At 37.2% G+C, this 13406-nt stretch overlaps 1 pseudogene; it reads left to right on the top strand.

Moving 5' to 3' along the window:
* Positions 1–12535, top strand: part of LOC136404168 (mitochondrial import inner membrane translocase subunit TIM50 pseudogene) — a 41174-nt pseudogene extending 28639 nt beyond the window's left edge.
* Positions 12536–13406: the final 871 nt, after the last annotated feature.

Genomic DNA, 13406 nt, shown 5'->3' with positions numbered 1-13406 from the left:
AAGATGCAGAAAAGGCTTTCGATAAAATACAACACAATTTTATGTTTAAGACTCTCAACAAAATGGGTATAGAAGGAAAATATCTCAACATGATAAAAGCCATATATGATAAACCATCAGCCAACATCATATTAAATGGCGTAAAACTGAGGACTTTCCACCTTAAATCAGGAACACGACAGGGGTGTCCACTCTCTCCACTCTTATTTAACATGGTGCTAGAAGTTCTGGCCAGAGCAATCAGACAAGACAAAGAAATAAAAGGCATCCATATCGGAAAAGAAGAAGTAAAGGTATCACTTTTTGCTGATGATATGATCCTATACATCGAAAACCCAAAGGACTCCACAAAAAGATTACTAGAAACAATAAACCAATACAGTAAGGTCGCAGGATACAAAATTAACATACAGAAGTCCATAGCCTTTCTATATGCCAACAATGAAATATTAGAAAACGAACTAAAAAAAATAATCCCCTTCACGTTTGCAACAAAAAAAATAAAATACCTAGGAATAAACATAACAAAGAATGTAAAGGACCTATATAAAGAAAACTACAAGGCATTGCTAAGAGAAATAGAAAAAGACACAATGAGATGGAAAAATATTCCTTGTTCTTGGATAGGAAGAATAAATATAATTAAAATGGCCATATTAACCAAAGTAATATATAAATTTAATGCAATTCCCATCAAAATTCCTATGACATTTTTTAAAGAAATGGAACAAAAAATCATCAGATTTATATGGAACTATAAAAAGCCCCGAATAGCCAAAGCAATCCTAAAGAAAAAGAATGAAGCTGGGGGCATTACAATACCTGACTTTAAACTATATTATAGGGCCATAATAATCAAAACTGCATGGTATTGGCAGAAAAATAGACACTCAGACCAATGGAACAGAATAGAAAGCCCAGAAATAAAACCACATATATATGGTCAAATAATCTTTGATAAAGGGGCCAACAACACAAAATGGAGAAAAGAAAGCCTCTTCAACAAATGGTGTTGGGAAAACTGGAAAGCCACATGCAAAAGAATGAAACTCGACTACAGCCTGTCCCCGTGTACTAAAATTAATTCAAAATGGATCAAAGACCTAAATATAAGATCTGAAACAATAAAGTACATAGAAGAAGACATAGGTACTAAACTCATGGATCTGGGTTTTAAAGAACATTTTATGAACTTGACTCCAATGGCAAGAGAAGTGAAGGCAAAGATAAATGAATGGGACTACATCAGAATTAAAAGTTTTTGCTCAGCAAGAGAAACTGATATCAAAATAAACAGACAGCCAACTAAATGGAAACTGATATTTTCAAACGACAGCTCAGATAAGGGCCTAATATCCAAAATTTACAAAGAACTCATAAAACTCAACAACAAACAAACAAACAATCCAATAAAAAAATGGGAAGAGGACATGAACGGACACTTCTCCCAGGAAGAAATACAAATGGCCAACAGATATATGAAAAGATGCTCAGCTTCATTAGTTATTAGAGAAATGCAAATCAAAACTACAATGAGATACCACCTCACCCCTGTTAGATTAGCTATTATCAACAAGTCGGGTAATAACAAATGTTGGAGAGGCTGTGGAGAAAAAGGAACCCTCATACACTGTTGGTGGGAATGTAAAGTAGTACTACCACTATGGAGGAAAGTATGGTGGTTCCTCAAAAAACTGCAAATAGAACTACCTTATGACCCAGCAATCCCTCTACGGGGTATATACCCCAAAACCTCAGAATCATTGATACGTAAAGACACATGTAGCCCCATGTTCATTGCAGCACTGTTCACAGTGGCCAAGACATGGAAACAACCAAAAAGCCCTTCAATAGAGGATTGGATAAAGAAGATGTGGCACATATACACTATGGAATACTACTGAGCCATAAGAAATGATGACTTTAGATCATTTATAGCAAAATGGTGGGATCTTGATAACATTATACGGAGTGAAATAAGTAAATCAGAAAAAAACAAGAACTACATGATTCCATACATTGGTGGAACATAAAAACGAGACTAAGAGACATGGACAAGAGTGTGGTGATTACCAGGGGTGGGGGGAGGGAGGACGCAGGAGGGAGGGAGGGTGAGATTTAGGGGGAGGGGGAGGGGCACAGAGAAAACTAGATAGAGGGTGAGGGAGGACAATCTGACTCTGGGCGAGGGGTATGCAACATAATTTAATGACAAGATAACCTAGACATGTTTTCTTTGAATATATGTACCCTGAATTATTAATGTCATCCTATTAACATTAATAAAAATTTATAAAAAAAAATAAAAAAAAATTATTTGACGATATATATGTGGTTTTATTTCTGGGCTTTCTAGTCTGTTCCATTGGTCTGAGTGTCTATTTTTCTGCCAATACCATGCTGTTTTGAGTATTGTGGCTTTTTTTTCTTTTTTTAAAATATTTTATTTATTGATTTTTTAGAGAGAGAGGAGTGAGAGAGAGAGACAGAGAGAGAGAGAGAGAGAATGGGGAGGAGCAGGAAGCATCAACTCCCATATGTGCCTTGACCAGGCAAGCCCAAGGTTTCAAACCGGCGACCTCAGTGTTCCAGGTCGACGCTTTATCCCACTGCGCCACCACAGGTCAGGCCTGTGGCTCTTTAATATAATTTGAAGTCAAGTCAGGTATTGTAATGCCCCCAGCTTCATTCTTTTCCCTTAGTATTACCTTGGCTCTTCGGGGTTTTTATAATTTCATATAAAACTGATAATTTTTTTGTTCCATTTCTTTAAAAAAAGAAATTGGAATTTTGATGAGAATTGCATTAAATTTGTATATCACTTTGGGTTATAGAGTCATTTTGACTATATTTATTCTTCCTATCTAAGAGCAAGGAATATTTTTTCATTTCATTGTATCTTTTTTGATTTCCCTTAACAATTCTTTGTAGTTTTCATTATATAGGTCCTTTACATTCTTTGTTATGTTTATTCCTAGGTATTTTATTTTTTTGTTGTTGCAACCATGAAGGGGATTATTTTTTTGAGTTTGTTTTCTGATGTTTTATTGTTGGCATATAGGAAGGCAATGGACTTTTATATATTAATTTGTAACTTGCGACCTTGCTGTATTGATTTATTATTTCTAGTAATCTTTTTGTGGAGTTTTGGGGTTTTCAATGTATAGGATCATATCATCTGCAAAAAGTGAAACCTTTACTTCTTCTTTCCCAATATGAATGCCTTTTATTTCTTTCTCTTGTCTGATTCCTCTGGCTAGAACTTCCAGCACTATGTTGAATAAGAGTGAAGAGAGTGGACAACCTTGTCTTGTTCCTGATTTTAGGAAAAAACTCCTCAGTTTTATGCCATTTAATTTGATGTTAGCTGATGGTTTATCATAAATGGCCTTTATGTTGAGATATTTTCCTACTATACAAATTTTGTTTAGTGTTTTAAACAAAAATAGTGTTGTATTTTATAAAATGCCTTTTCTGCATCTTTTGATAGGATCATTTGGTTTTTGTTCTTTGTTTTGTTGATATGGTGTATTACATGAACTGTTTTACATATGCTGAACCATCCTTGTGATTCTGGAATGAATCCCACTTGATCATGATGAAATATTTTGTGTGTGTGTTGTTGTATTCAATTTGCCAGTATTTTGTTTAGTATTTTAGCATCTGTATTCATTAGAAATATTGGTTTGTAGTTTTCTTTTCTTATGTTGTCCTTGCCAGGTTTCTATATGAGGGTTCTGAAGGAGAGGAACTTCCAGCTAAAAATACTATACACATCAAAGCTATCCTTCAAATATGAAGGAGAAATAAAAACATTCACAGATACAGAAAAGCTGAAGGAATTTATCGCCAGAAAACCACCACTTCAGAAAATACTAAAGGGGGTATTCCAACCAAATACAAAGAACAAAACAAAACAAAACTACAAGTAAAAGCCCCATCAAGATCACAAAAAATACAAGAGTAATCTGTGACAACAAAAACAAAAAAGGGAAGAGGACAGAGATTGATATACCCTGCCTGATATATCTATGTTGGCGTCATGAAATTTGTTTGGAGGTATTGCTTCTTCTTTAATATTTTGGAAGACTTTGAGTAGAATAGGAACCAATCTTCTTTGAATGTTTGATAGAATTCACTAGTGTAGCCATTTGGTCCTAAACTTTAATTTTTGGGGAGGTTTTTTTTTAGTTGTTTCTATTTTCTCTCTGCTTATGGGTCTGTTTAAACTTTATGCTTCTTCATGACTCAGTCTAGAAAGACTTATTGTTCTAGGAATTTACTTATTTCTTCTAGATTGTTAAATTTGGTGGCATATAATTTTTCATAGTATTCTATGATAATACTTTGTATATCTATGATATCTGTGGTGATTTCTCCTCTTTCATTTTGGATTTTGTTTATATGAGTCCTTTCCATTTTTTCCTTAATGAGTCTTGCCACGGGTTTATCAATTTTGTTGATCTTTTCAAAGAATCAGCTCCTTGTTTTATTAATTTTTTCTATAGTTTTTACATTCTCTATTCCGTTTATTTCTGCTCTGATTTTTATTATTTCCTTTCTTCTGCTGGTTTTGGGTTGCCTTTGTTCTTTTTATCTAGTTCCTTAAGATGTGAAGTTAAGTGATTTACTTGGGCTCTCTCTTGTTTGTTCATATAGGCCTGTAGTGATATGAACTTCCCTCTAATTACTGCTTTTATTATATCCCAGAGATTCCAATATGTCATATTGTTATTTTTGTTTGTCTGTATGTATCTTTTGATTTCTACTTTTATTTCTTCTTTGACCCACTCATTTTTAAAAGTATGTTATTTAGTTTCCACATTTTTTGTGGGTTTATTTACCTCTTTTTTGCAGTTGAATTCTAGTCTCACGGCTTTATGATCAGAGAATATGCTTGGTATAATTTCAATTTTTCTGAATTTGTTGATTTTATTTTTGTGGCCCAAAAGATAGTCAATTCTTGAGAATGTTCCATGTACACTGGAAAAAAAATGTATACTCTGTCACTTTGGGATGAAATGTCCTGTAGAAGTCCATCATATCCAATTGTTCTAGTGTTTTATTTAAGGCCAATATTTCTTTACTGATTTTCGGTTTGGATGAAAGATGTATAGCCCTCAGTGGTGTATTGAGGTCTCCAAGTATGATTGTATTTGTGTCAGTTTTTATTTTTAGGTCGCAGGCTTGAGCGCGGGCTCATCTGGCTTGAGCAAAAAAGCTCACTATCTTGGACTCAAGGTCACTGCTTGAGCAAGAGATTACTCAGTCTGCTGAAGGCCCGCAGTCAAGGCACATATGAGAAAGCAATCAATGAACAACTAAGAAGTTGCAACGCGCAACAAAAAACTAATGATTGATACTATATATTATATAGCTGTCTTATATATTTTGGTGCTCCTTGGTTTGGTGCATATATATTTAAAAGTGTTATGTCTTCTTTTTTTTTTTTTTTGCATTTTTCAGAAGCTGGAAACAGGGAGAGACAGTCAGACAGACTCCCGCATGCGCCCGACCGGGATCCACCCGGCACGCCCACCATGGGGCGATGCTCTGCCCACCAGGGGGCGATGCTCTGCCCATCCTGGGCGTCGCCATGTTGCGACCAGAGCCACTCTAGCGCCTGAGGTAGAGGCCACAGAGCCATCCCCAGCACCCGGGCCATTTTTGCTCCAATGGAGCCTCGGCTGCGGGAGGGGAAGAGAGAGACAGAGAGGAAGGCGCGGCGGAGGGGTGGAGAAGCAAATGGGCGCTTCTCCTGTGTGCCCTGGCCGGGAATCGAACCCGGGTCCTCCGCACGCTAGGCCGACGCTCTACCGCTGAGCCAACCAGCCAGGGCCAAAAGTGTTATGTCTTCTTGATTCAATGTTCCCTTTATCATTATAAAATGACCATTTTTGTCTCTGATTACCTTTGCTGTCTTGTAGTCAGCATTGTTAGATATGAGTATTGCTACACCTACTTTCTTTTGGATGTTATTTGCTTGGAGTATTGTTTTCCAGCCTTTCATTTTGAATATGTTTTTATCCTTGCAGCTAAGATGTGTTTCTTGTAGGCAGCATACAGTTGAATTTTATTTTTTAATCCATTCTGCTACTCTTGTGTCTTTTTTTGGTGAGTTCAATCCATTTTCATTTAGTGTAATTATTGACACTTGAGGGTTTCCTATTGCCATTTTATATATTGCTTTCTTTCTTTTTTTTAATTTTATTTATTTATTTTTTTTTTTTTACAGAGACAGAGAGAGAGTCAGAGAGAGGGATAGACAGGGACAGACAGACAGGAACAAAGAGAGATGAGAAACATCAATCGTTAGTTTTTCATTGCGCATTGCAACACCTTAGTTGTTCATTGATTGCTTTCTCACATGTGCCCTGACCGCGGGCCCTCAGCAGACCGAGCAACCCCTTGCTGGAGCCAGCGACCCTGGGTCCAAGCTGGTGTGCTTTGCTCAAACCAGATGAGCCCGCACTCAACCTGGCAACCTCAGGGTTCGAACCTGGGTCCTTCCGCATCCCAGTCCAATGCTCTATCCACTGTACCACCGCCTGGTCAGGCATATATATTGCTTTCTGATAGTTTTGTATCTTGTTCGGTTCTTCTATTTTGTTTTTTTTATCATTTGTTTTTGTTTGGTTGTAATCCATACTTCTTTCCTCTGTTACTTTTTTTTTTCAAGCTATGTGCTTCTGTGGTGGTTTTTTTCATGGGTGGTTACCATTAAGTCATGGAAAGAATACATATCATGTTCATTGTAGTACATTATCTCATGAGTGCTTCTGCACTCCATCCTCCTTTGTTACTGTTTATCTTCATCTTCTCCCCTTTTTTGTTTCTGTTGTCACAGATTAGTCTTGTTTTTCTTGTGATCTTGATGGAGCTTTTACTTGTAGTTTTGTTTTGTTCTTTGTATTTGGTTGGAATACCTCTCATATTTTCTGAAGTGGTGGTTTTCTGGTGATAAATTCCTTCATCTTTTCTGTATCTGTGAATGTTTTTATTTCTCCTTCATATTTGAAGGATAGCTTTGATGGGTATTGTATTCTTAGCTGGAAGTTCCTCTTTCAGAACTTTAAATATTGTGGTCCACTCTCTTCTAGCTTGTAGAGTTTATGCTGAGAAATCTAATGATAATCTAATGCACCTTACTTTTACATGTTGTATTCTTCTTTGTCCTGGATGCCTTGAGAATTTTTTCTTTGTTTTTGGTTTGTGCCATTTTCATTACAATCTACCTTGGAGTAGGTTTGTTAACTCGGTGTTCTGTTTGCTTCTTGAATTCCAGGCTTTAGTTCTTTCCACAGGCTTGGGAAGCTCTCATCTATTATTTGTTTGAATATATTCTCCATTCCATTTTCTCTCTCTTTTCCTTCTGATATACCCATTATTCTTATGTTCCTCTTTTTTGATGGAGTCTGACAATTCCTGTAGGGCTTTCTCATTTTTTTAAATTTGTGAGTCTCTCTCCTCTTCTCTGTAATGCCTCTAGTTGTGTGTCTTGTATGTCACTAATTCTCTCCTCTATCTGGCCTGTTCTATTAGCTAAGCTGTTACCTTGTTTTTTAGTTCATGAATTGTTTTTCATCTCTGTTTGATATGTTTTCATAGTTTCAATTTCCTTAGTGATATATTCTGTTTGTTAAATTGTTTTTTGAGCTCCTTAAATTGCCTTTCTGTGCTTTCTTGAATATCCCTGAGTATTTTTAGGACTTTAATTTTAAATTCTCTTCCATTTATCTCCAAAGTTTTGAAGCTATCGAAATTTTTTCCTATAAATTTTTCCTCATCTATCTGAGCTACATCTCTGTCTTTTGTATCCATGATATCCAATTTCTTTTTTTAATGGCATTTGAGAGTGGTCTTGTTAACTAATAAGAGTTAATATAAAAATTAAAAAATATATAAATAAAGAAAAGAATTCAGTGAAAAACTGAAAATTCTATTGTGCTAAGTGAAACAAAAACTACATAGAACTGAGGGCCTGAGTTAGGGGAAAGTGACAATGAGGCAAAAAACGAGTTAAGAACACACAAAATGCTACAAGGAATAAATTTGAATCAAGAATAAAATAGTTTGTTTGTAAATGATGGTAGAATGAGAGAAATAGTGAAAGAGAAAAGAAAAAAAGAAAAAATATACAGTGAAAAATGAAAATTCTATTGTATTAATTAAAACAAAAACTACATAGAATGCAGAGATGGAGTTTGGGGAAATGCTAATGAGGTAAAAAGAGAAGTGAAAAGCACACCAAATGCCACAAAGAAAGACTTTGAACCCAGAATAAAATAATTTATTTTTGAGTGAGGATCAAATGAGAGAAAAAGTGAAAAAGAAAAGAAGAAACAAAAACAGAAAGAGAAAAGAAAAGTTAAGGTTTTGGAAATGTAACTCTCATAAAAAAAAAGAATGAAAAATGTAACACCTATGAGTACTAAAGTTCAAAATGAAAAGAGAATAATAAAATGGAAAGAGGATAAAATGTCCAAGGTGGAAAAAAAGAAAGATAAAAAATGAAAGAAAAAAATGGAAAAAGTTATAAAGACTGGATTTTTTCTAGCATTGAGAGGTTATTTTCTTCCTTTTTCTTCTTTCTCTTTCTTTTTGGTTGATGGTGCTATACCCCAGATTCTTCCCATGTGGCACTCTTAGGCAGAGATTTGCAGTTGATGTGTTGCTATGGTGATGATATAAACTAGATCTCAGTCCTGTTGGTAGGTGAGGCTTGTTAACGTTTGCCGGCTCCGACAATTGTAGAGTTTGTTTTCCCTGCACCTCTCCCCAAATCGCTCCTTCCTGAACCAGCAGCCTGGGACCCAGCTGTGAAGTTGTCTCAGCCACTACCTGGAGAGCAAGAGGCTCTAAAAGCTGGCAAATCCCCTCTCTATGCCCACTCAAAGCAGAGTTCTGGGTAAGGCTTTGCCAGCCAGAGCCGCTAGTGTAGTCAGGTAGGGCTGGGAGACGATTGCTCTTCAGGTGTCTTTCTGCGAGCCTCTGGGAATGTCTAGTATGCCTCAGCACTCTGAGAGTCTACTCTCCCCAGGCTTTTTGCACTTTATATCCTGTATTAGCTGGCAGGAAGATGCCCCAGTCACTTCCTGAAGAGCAAAAGGCCCTAAAAGCTGATAGGTCCCTCTTCCAAGTGCGTTCAAAAAACAGCCCTGGATATGAAAGCTCTAACAACCAGAGCCACCAGCTTAAGCAGGCAGGGGAGTGAGCTGACTTCTGGAAAGGCTCTTTTCTACAGTTTCCCAAATATATCTAGTTAAATTTGCCTCAACGCTCCAAGAGTCTGCTCTCCACAGGCTTCTCCTTTGTGGGGAACCTACAGCCCAGCATGCCCAACTTCCACAGAGTTCTCCGAGGTCTCTTTCCTGAGACTGTGCTTTTTAACTTGTATTGCCTTGCTGAAGTTGTCCCAGCCACTTCCTAAAGAGCAAGAGGCCCTAAGAACTATCAAGTCCCTCCTCTGGATCTGCTTAAATCACAGGCCTGGGAAAGAAGGCTTTGTCAGCTAAAACCACTAGTACAAGCCAGCCAGGCAGTGAGCAGATTGTGGGTCAGGCTCCTTTTAGTGTTCTGTGGGTCTTCTCTCCAGAGGCTATGTACTCCAGCGAGCTGCCTGCATGCCTTAGCCCTTTTTCAGCTCTCTTCCGAGGGAATGTTCTTTGATAGCCCATGTGGCTGGTGGAGGTGCCCCTCCCGGACAGGTCCAGAAGTAGGGAAACTGGCTCTTGAGCACTTCCTGTGCACTGTTGTTCGGGAAGCCAAGATTATACAGAAACTCTGGCTATTGCCCACGTAGAAGGCCACCGCTGACAGTCTCTGACTGGGCCACTCCATCCAGGAACACGGAGGCCCACACCCAGGCACCAGGTGGAACTGCTCGCACACCTCCCACACTTGCCAACTGAGAGACCAGGAGTAGACAAAGCCGAAAGCCACTCTGGTATAAGTCTCTGCAAGCAACGCCCTCTCCCACCTCTGCTGGGGTTTGCTGCTGGCGTTAGCTCTGCATTCGTGATCTCAAGCTGAGCTGTGACACATTCTCTCTTTGACTTGAACAACTCTGCCCTAGCCAGCTTCTTCCCTCTCCCCTAACCCTCCTTTCCTCTCAGTTTCAAGTGAAAGCAGCCCTTCCTCAGATCAGTGAGGAAAGCAGAATACTCCATTCTCTGTTTATTTCCTTCAGAGTGGATTATATATTCAGCCACCTTTCCACCCAATCGTACCTTTGTTTGATGTATGTGTATTTCAGATGCTCCTGGGATTGTTTTTCTGTCTCTAGTTGTTGAACTTGTTGAAATTTCAGGGAGAGGTATCGGGAGCACTCCTCATGGTGCCATTTCTCTGATTTCACTCCGTAACTACTCTGTTTTTTAAGGGGCTCAGAAATGGTTTGTTAGCAGCAAATCAATTTTTTTTGTGCTCTGTAAGTCATTGAATTAGAAAAGCTTGTTGTTTCAAATTATTTGAGGTATATTTTCTTTATTTTTATATTATTTGATATACCCTAAAGGTTTACCCTATTATCAAAGTTGTATTCCTTAATTAGTTCAGTCAAAAATAATTAGAATATATTTGTATTGCCTTGACAAACCTACTTCTATAAATGTATCTCAAGCATAGAGAACTAAAACTTCAACATCTCATGCTATTCTTATATTAAAATACATATGATTTCAATATATATGCAATTGCTCTTTAATTTTATAACTACAGCACTTTTACAGAAAAACCAGAAAGAGTCAATTTCTTATACATCATATGATAGACTAAATTTGTTCAATCTCATCCTTCTCTTTTATAATAATGAGACCAACAGGATTTTCTGAATCCCTTTCTTTGTTTGAATCACTTTACACTATTTTTTATTATTTTTATTGCTCAGAAGCTGTTTACCTCAGTCTTTGTTAATAACGGTTTCTTCCTCTTTAAAACCAGTCCAATTACTGTAGTGGAAACTTTCATCAGCCATCACATATTACATCTAGAGTGCTGGAACAATAACTCAAGGCAATTGATTGACAGTGACTGCAACCAAATTAGCATTTCCATGGAAGCCAGCATCAGTTATTGTCAACAGACATTATTCTCCTCTGAGATTTTCTGAACTGCTTTTCAATACAGGCCAAATTTCTTAGTATGTGATCAAACAAAAGAAACTTTGTCTAAATGCTGTACAGTATTAGGAAGCAAAAATTTCTTGTTTTTTCACTGTATACGCTGTTCTTTAAATTGTAAAAGATAAATTCGAACATATTATACTGCTCACAAAAATTAGGGGATATTTTATTGCTTTATATTCATTTTGAAAGACACTACATCTTGTAATGGGATGATTTAAATTTAGCATATCTAATAAATAATACACACATTGGAGTAAAAAATTGTTTTAAAGCTTATTGATTAATGAATTGTTAATATATCTGTCATAAAAATAATGTTATATTTCATAAGATTTAAACAAAAGTAAAATGGCAAGAAATAACATTCTTATGATAAAGCATGAGTGGAGCGCTTGTCTTTTAAAGTTTTTATAAGCCAAAACAATAATGTATCAATATTTAAATAATGAAGAAGAAAATAAAAGGGAAGTTAGATGTGAGCTAGTAAAAATTTCTGTATATAAATAAACTAAAACCCAAGATGTTCATAACTTAACCAGTGATAAACCATCAAATACAAAACATCAGGACTAGCACCAGGTATGTAAATTTATATTTTAATATTCTTCCCAATATGAAACACACACACACACACACACACACAAACATTCATTGGTCTCCTCTATGTCTAATATTCATTTCTATTTGTATTAGCACCATTTAAACTGGGTTTGAGATAAGGTTAAGAATAAACACCCTGATATAAAATTATGTTTAATGAACTGCGTGGCTTCAGAGCAAAAGGGCAACCTCACCAGGTGCAGATATTGAAAGCTACCCCAACACTAAGGCCCCGGCACAGGGGTCACAGCGACAGCATGTATGGAGAGTCCCAGCTATGCCAAAAATGTCCCTGGCTTTCTGGGCTGCTTGGGGCCTATGGGACAGTGAGTGTTGTCTATATCTCTGGAAATAGCTCTGTGGATGAAACTGGTGCCAAGATTCTTAATGAATTTGACAGTGATCCAATGCTGGTACAGCAGTTGGGCCGGACATACAAATATTTCAAAGATTATAGACAAATGATCATGGAGCCCTGGTACGGCCCCAGACTTCTCTCAGACCCCACAGAAGACATACTGCCAGCTTCCCTACCCACTGCTCTTGGAGCTCACCTGCATCAACCGGCATCCTGAGTGGTTGCTAGCCATTGGCTGGAGGTTTAAGAACTGTTCAAGCACTGAGACCTTATTTCAGCTTCCCACCCCTTGTATGAAATCATCTTTAAGTCAGGGACTGGTATGACTCTGTTCTCATTCGCTGATAGTGTGAACCCCCACGGCTTCACCTACTACCTCTTTCTATACGCTATGCAATGGGTGGATGGGCAACATGTTCAGGATATTTCCTGTTTGATCCTTCTAAATTGAATAATTGGGTGTCTTAAATCCAACTGGACATTGACATTTTTTTTAAATTAATTTAATCTTCATTACTTGGAAATACTTCAATTTAATCAATTTGGGTAACTGGATATTCTGTTACTCCTCCCACTATATCTGGAACTTCTGGTACCTATTTTAAAACAAATAATTCTTCTCACTTGTTTTGAGAGTAACTTTTTTGGTGATCAAGTTGTGTGTGTGTGTGTGTGTGTGTGTGTGTGTGTGTGTGACAGAGAAAGAGACAGAAAGGAGCAGATAGGGACACAGAAAGGAAGAGAGATGAGAATCATCAATTCTTTGATGTGGCACTTTAGTTGTTCATTGATTGCTTTCTCAAATGAGCCTTTACCAGGGGGCTACAGCAGACCGAGTGACCCCCTTGCTCAAGCCAATGACATTGGGTTCAAGCGGGTGAGCTATTCTCAAACCATATGAGCCCACATTCAAGCTGGTAACCTCAGGGTTTTGGACCTCTGTCCTCTGTGTCCCAGTCTGACACTCTATCCACTGGCCACCGCCTGGTCAGGCAGTGATCAAGTTTTCAAAGACTTCTCTAATACCATGTCATAAAATGTAAAGTATTTTATTTTCTCACTTTAAAAGAAAACATACATAATTTTATCTAGTTGTAATTTTACTTTTTCTTAAATCATATATATATAAATAACCATTATAAGAAAGTAAAATTAAGAGAGCAAGCTTATTAAAATGATGAAATTTGGTATTTTCTTTTGGTTTAAAACTTTTATGGCCCTGGCTGGTTTGCTCAGTTGAAGAGTGTCGGCCTGGCATATGGATGTCCCTGTTCAATTCCTAGTTAGGGCACAGAAGAAAACCAATCATTTGCTTCTCCCTC

The sequence above is a fragment of the Saccopteryx leptura genome, chromosome 4 (assembly GCF_036850995.1).
Source record: "Saccopteryx leptura isolate mSacLep1 chromosome 4, mSacLep1_pri_phased_curated, whole genome shotgun sequence".
Lineage (NCBI taxonomy): Eukaryota > Metazoa > Chordata > Mammalia > Chiroptera > Emballonuridae > Saccopteryx > Saccopteryx leptura.
The sequence above is the reverse complement of the archived record's forward strand: the minus strand, read 5'-3'. Positions and strand labels throughout refer to the sequence as shown.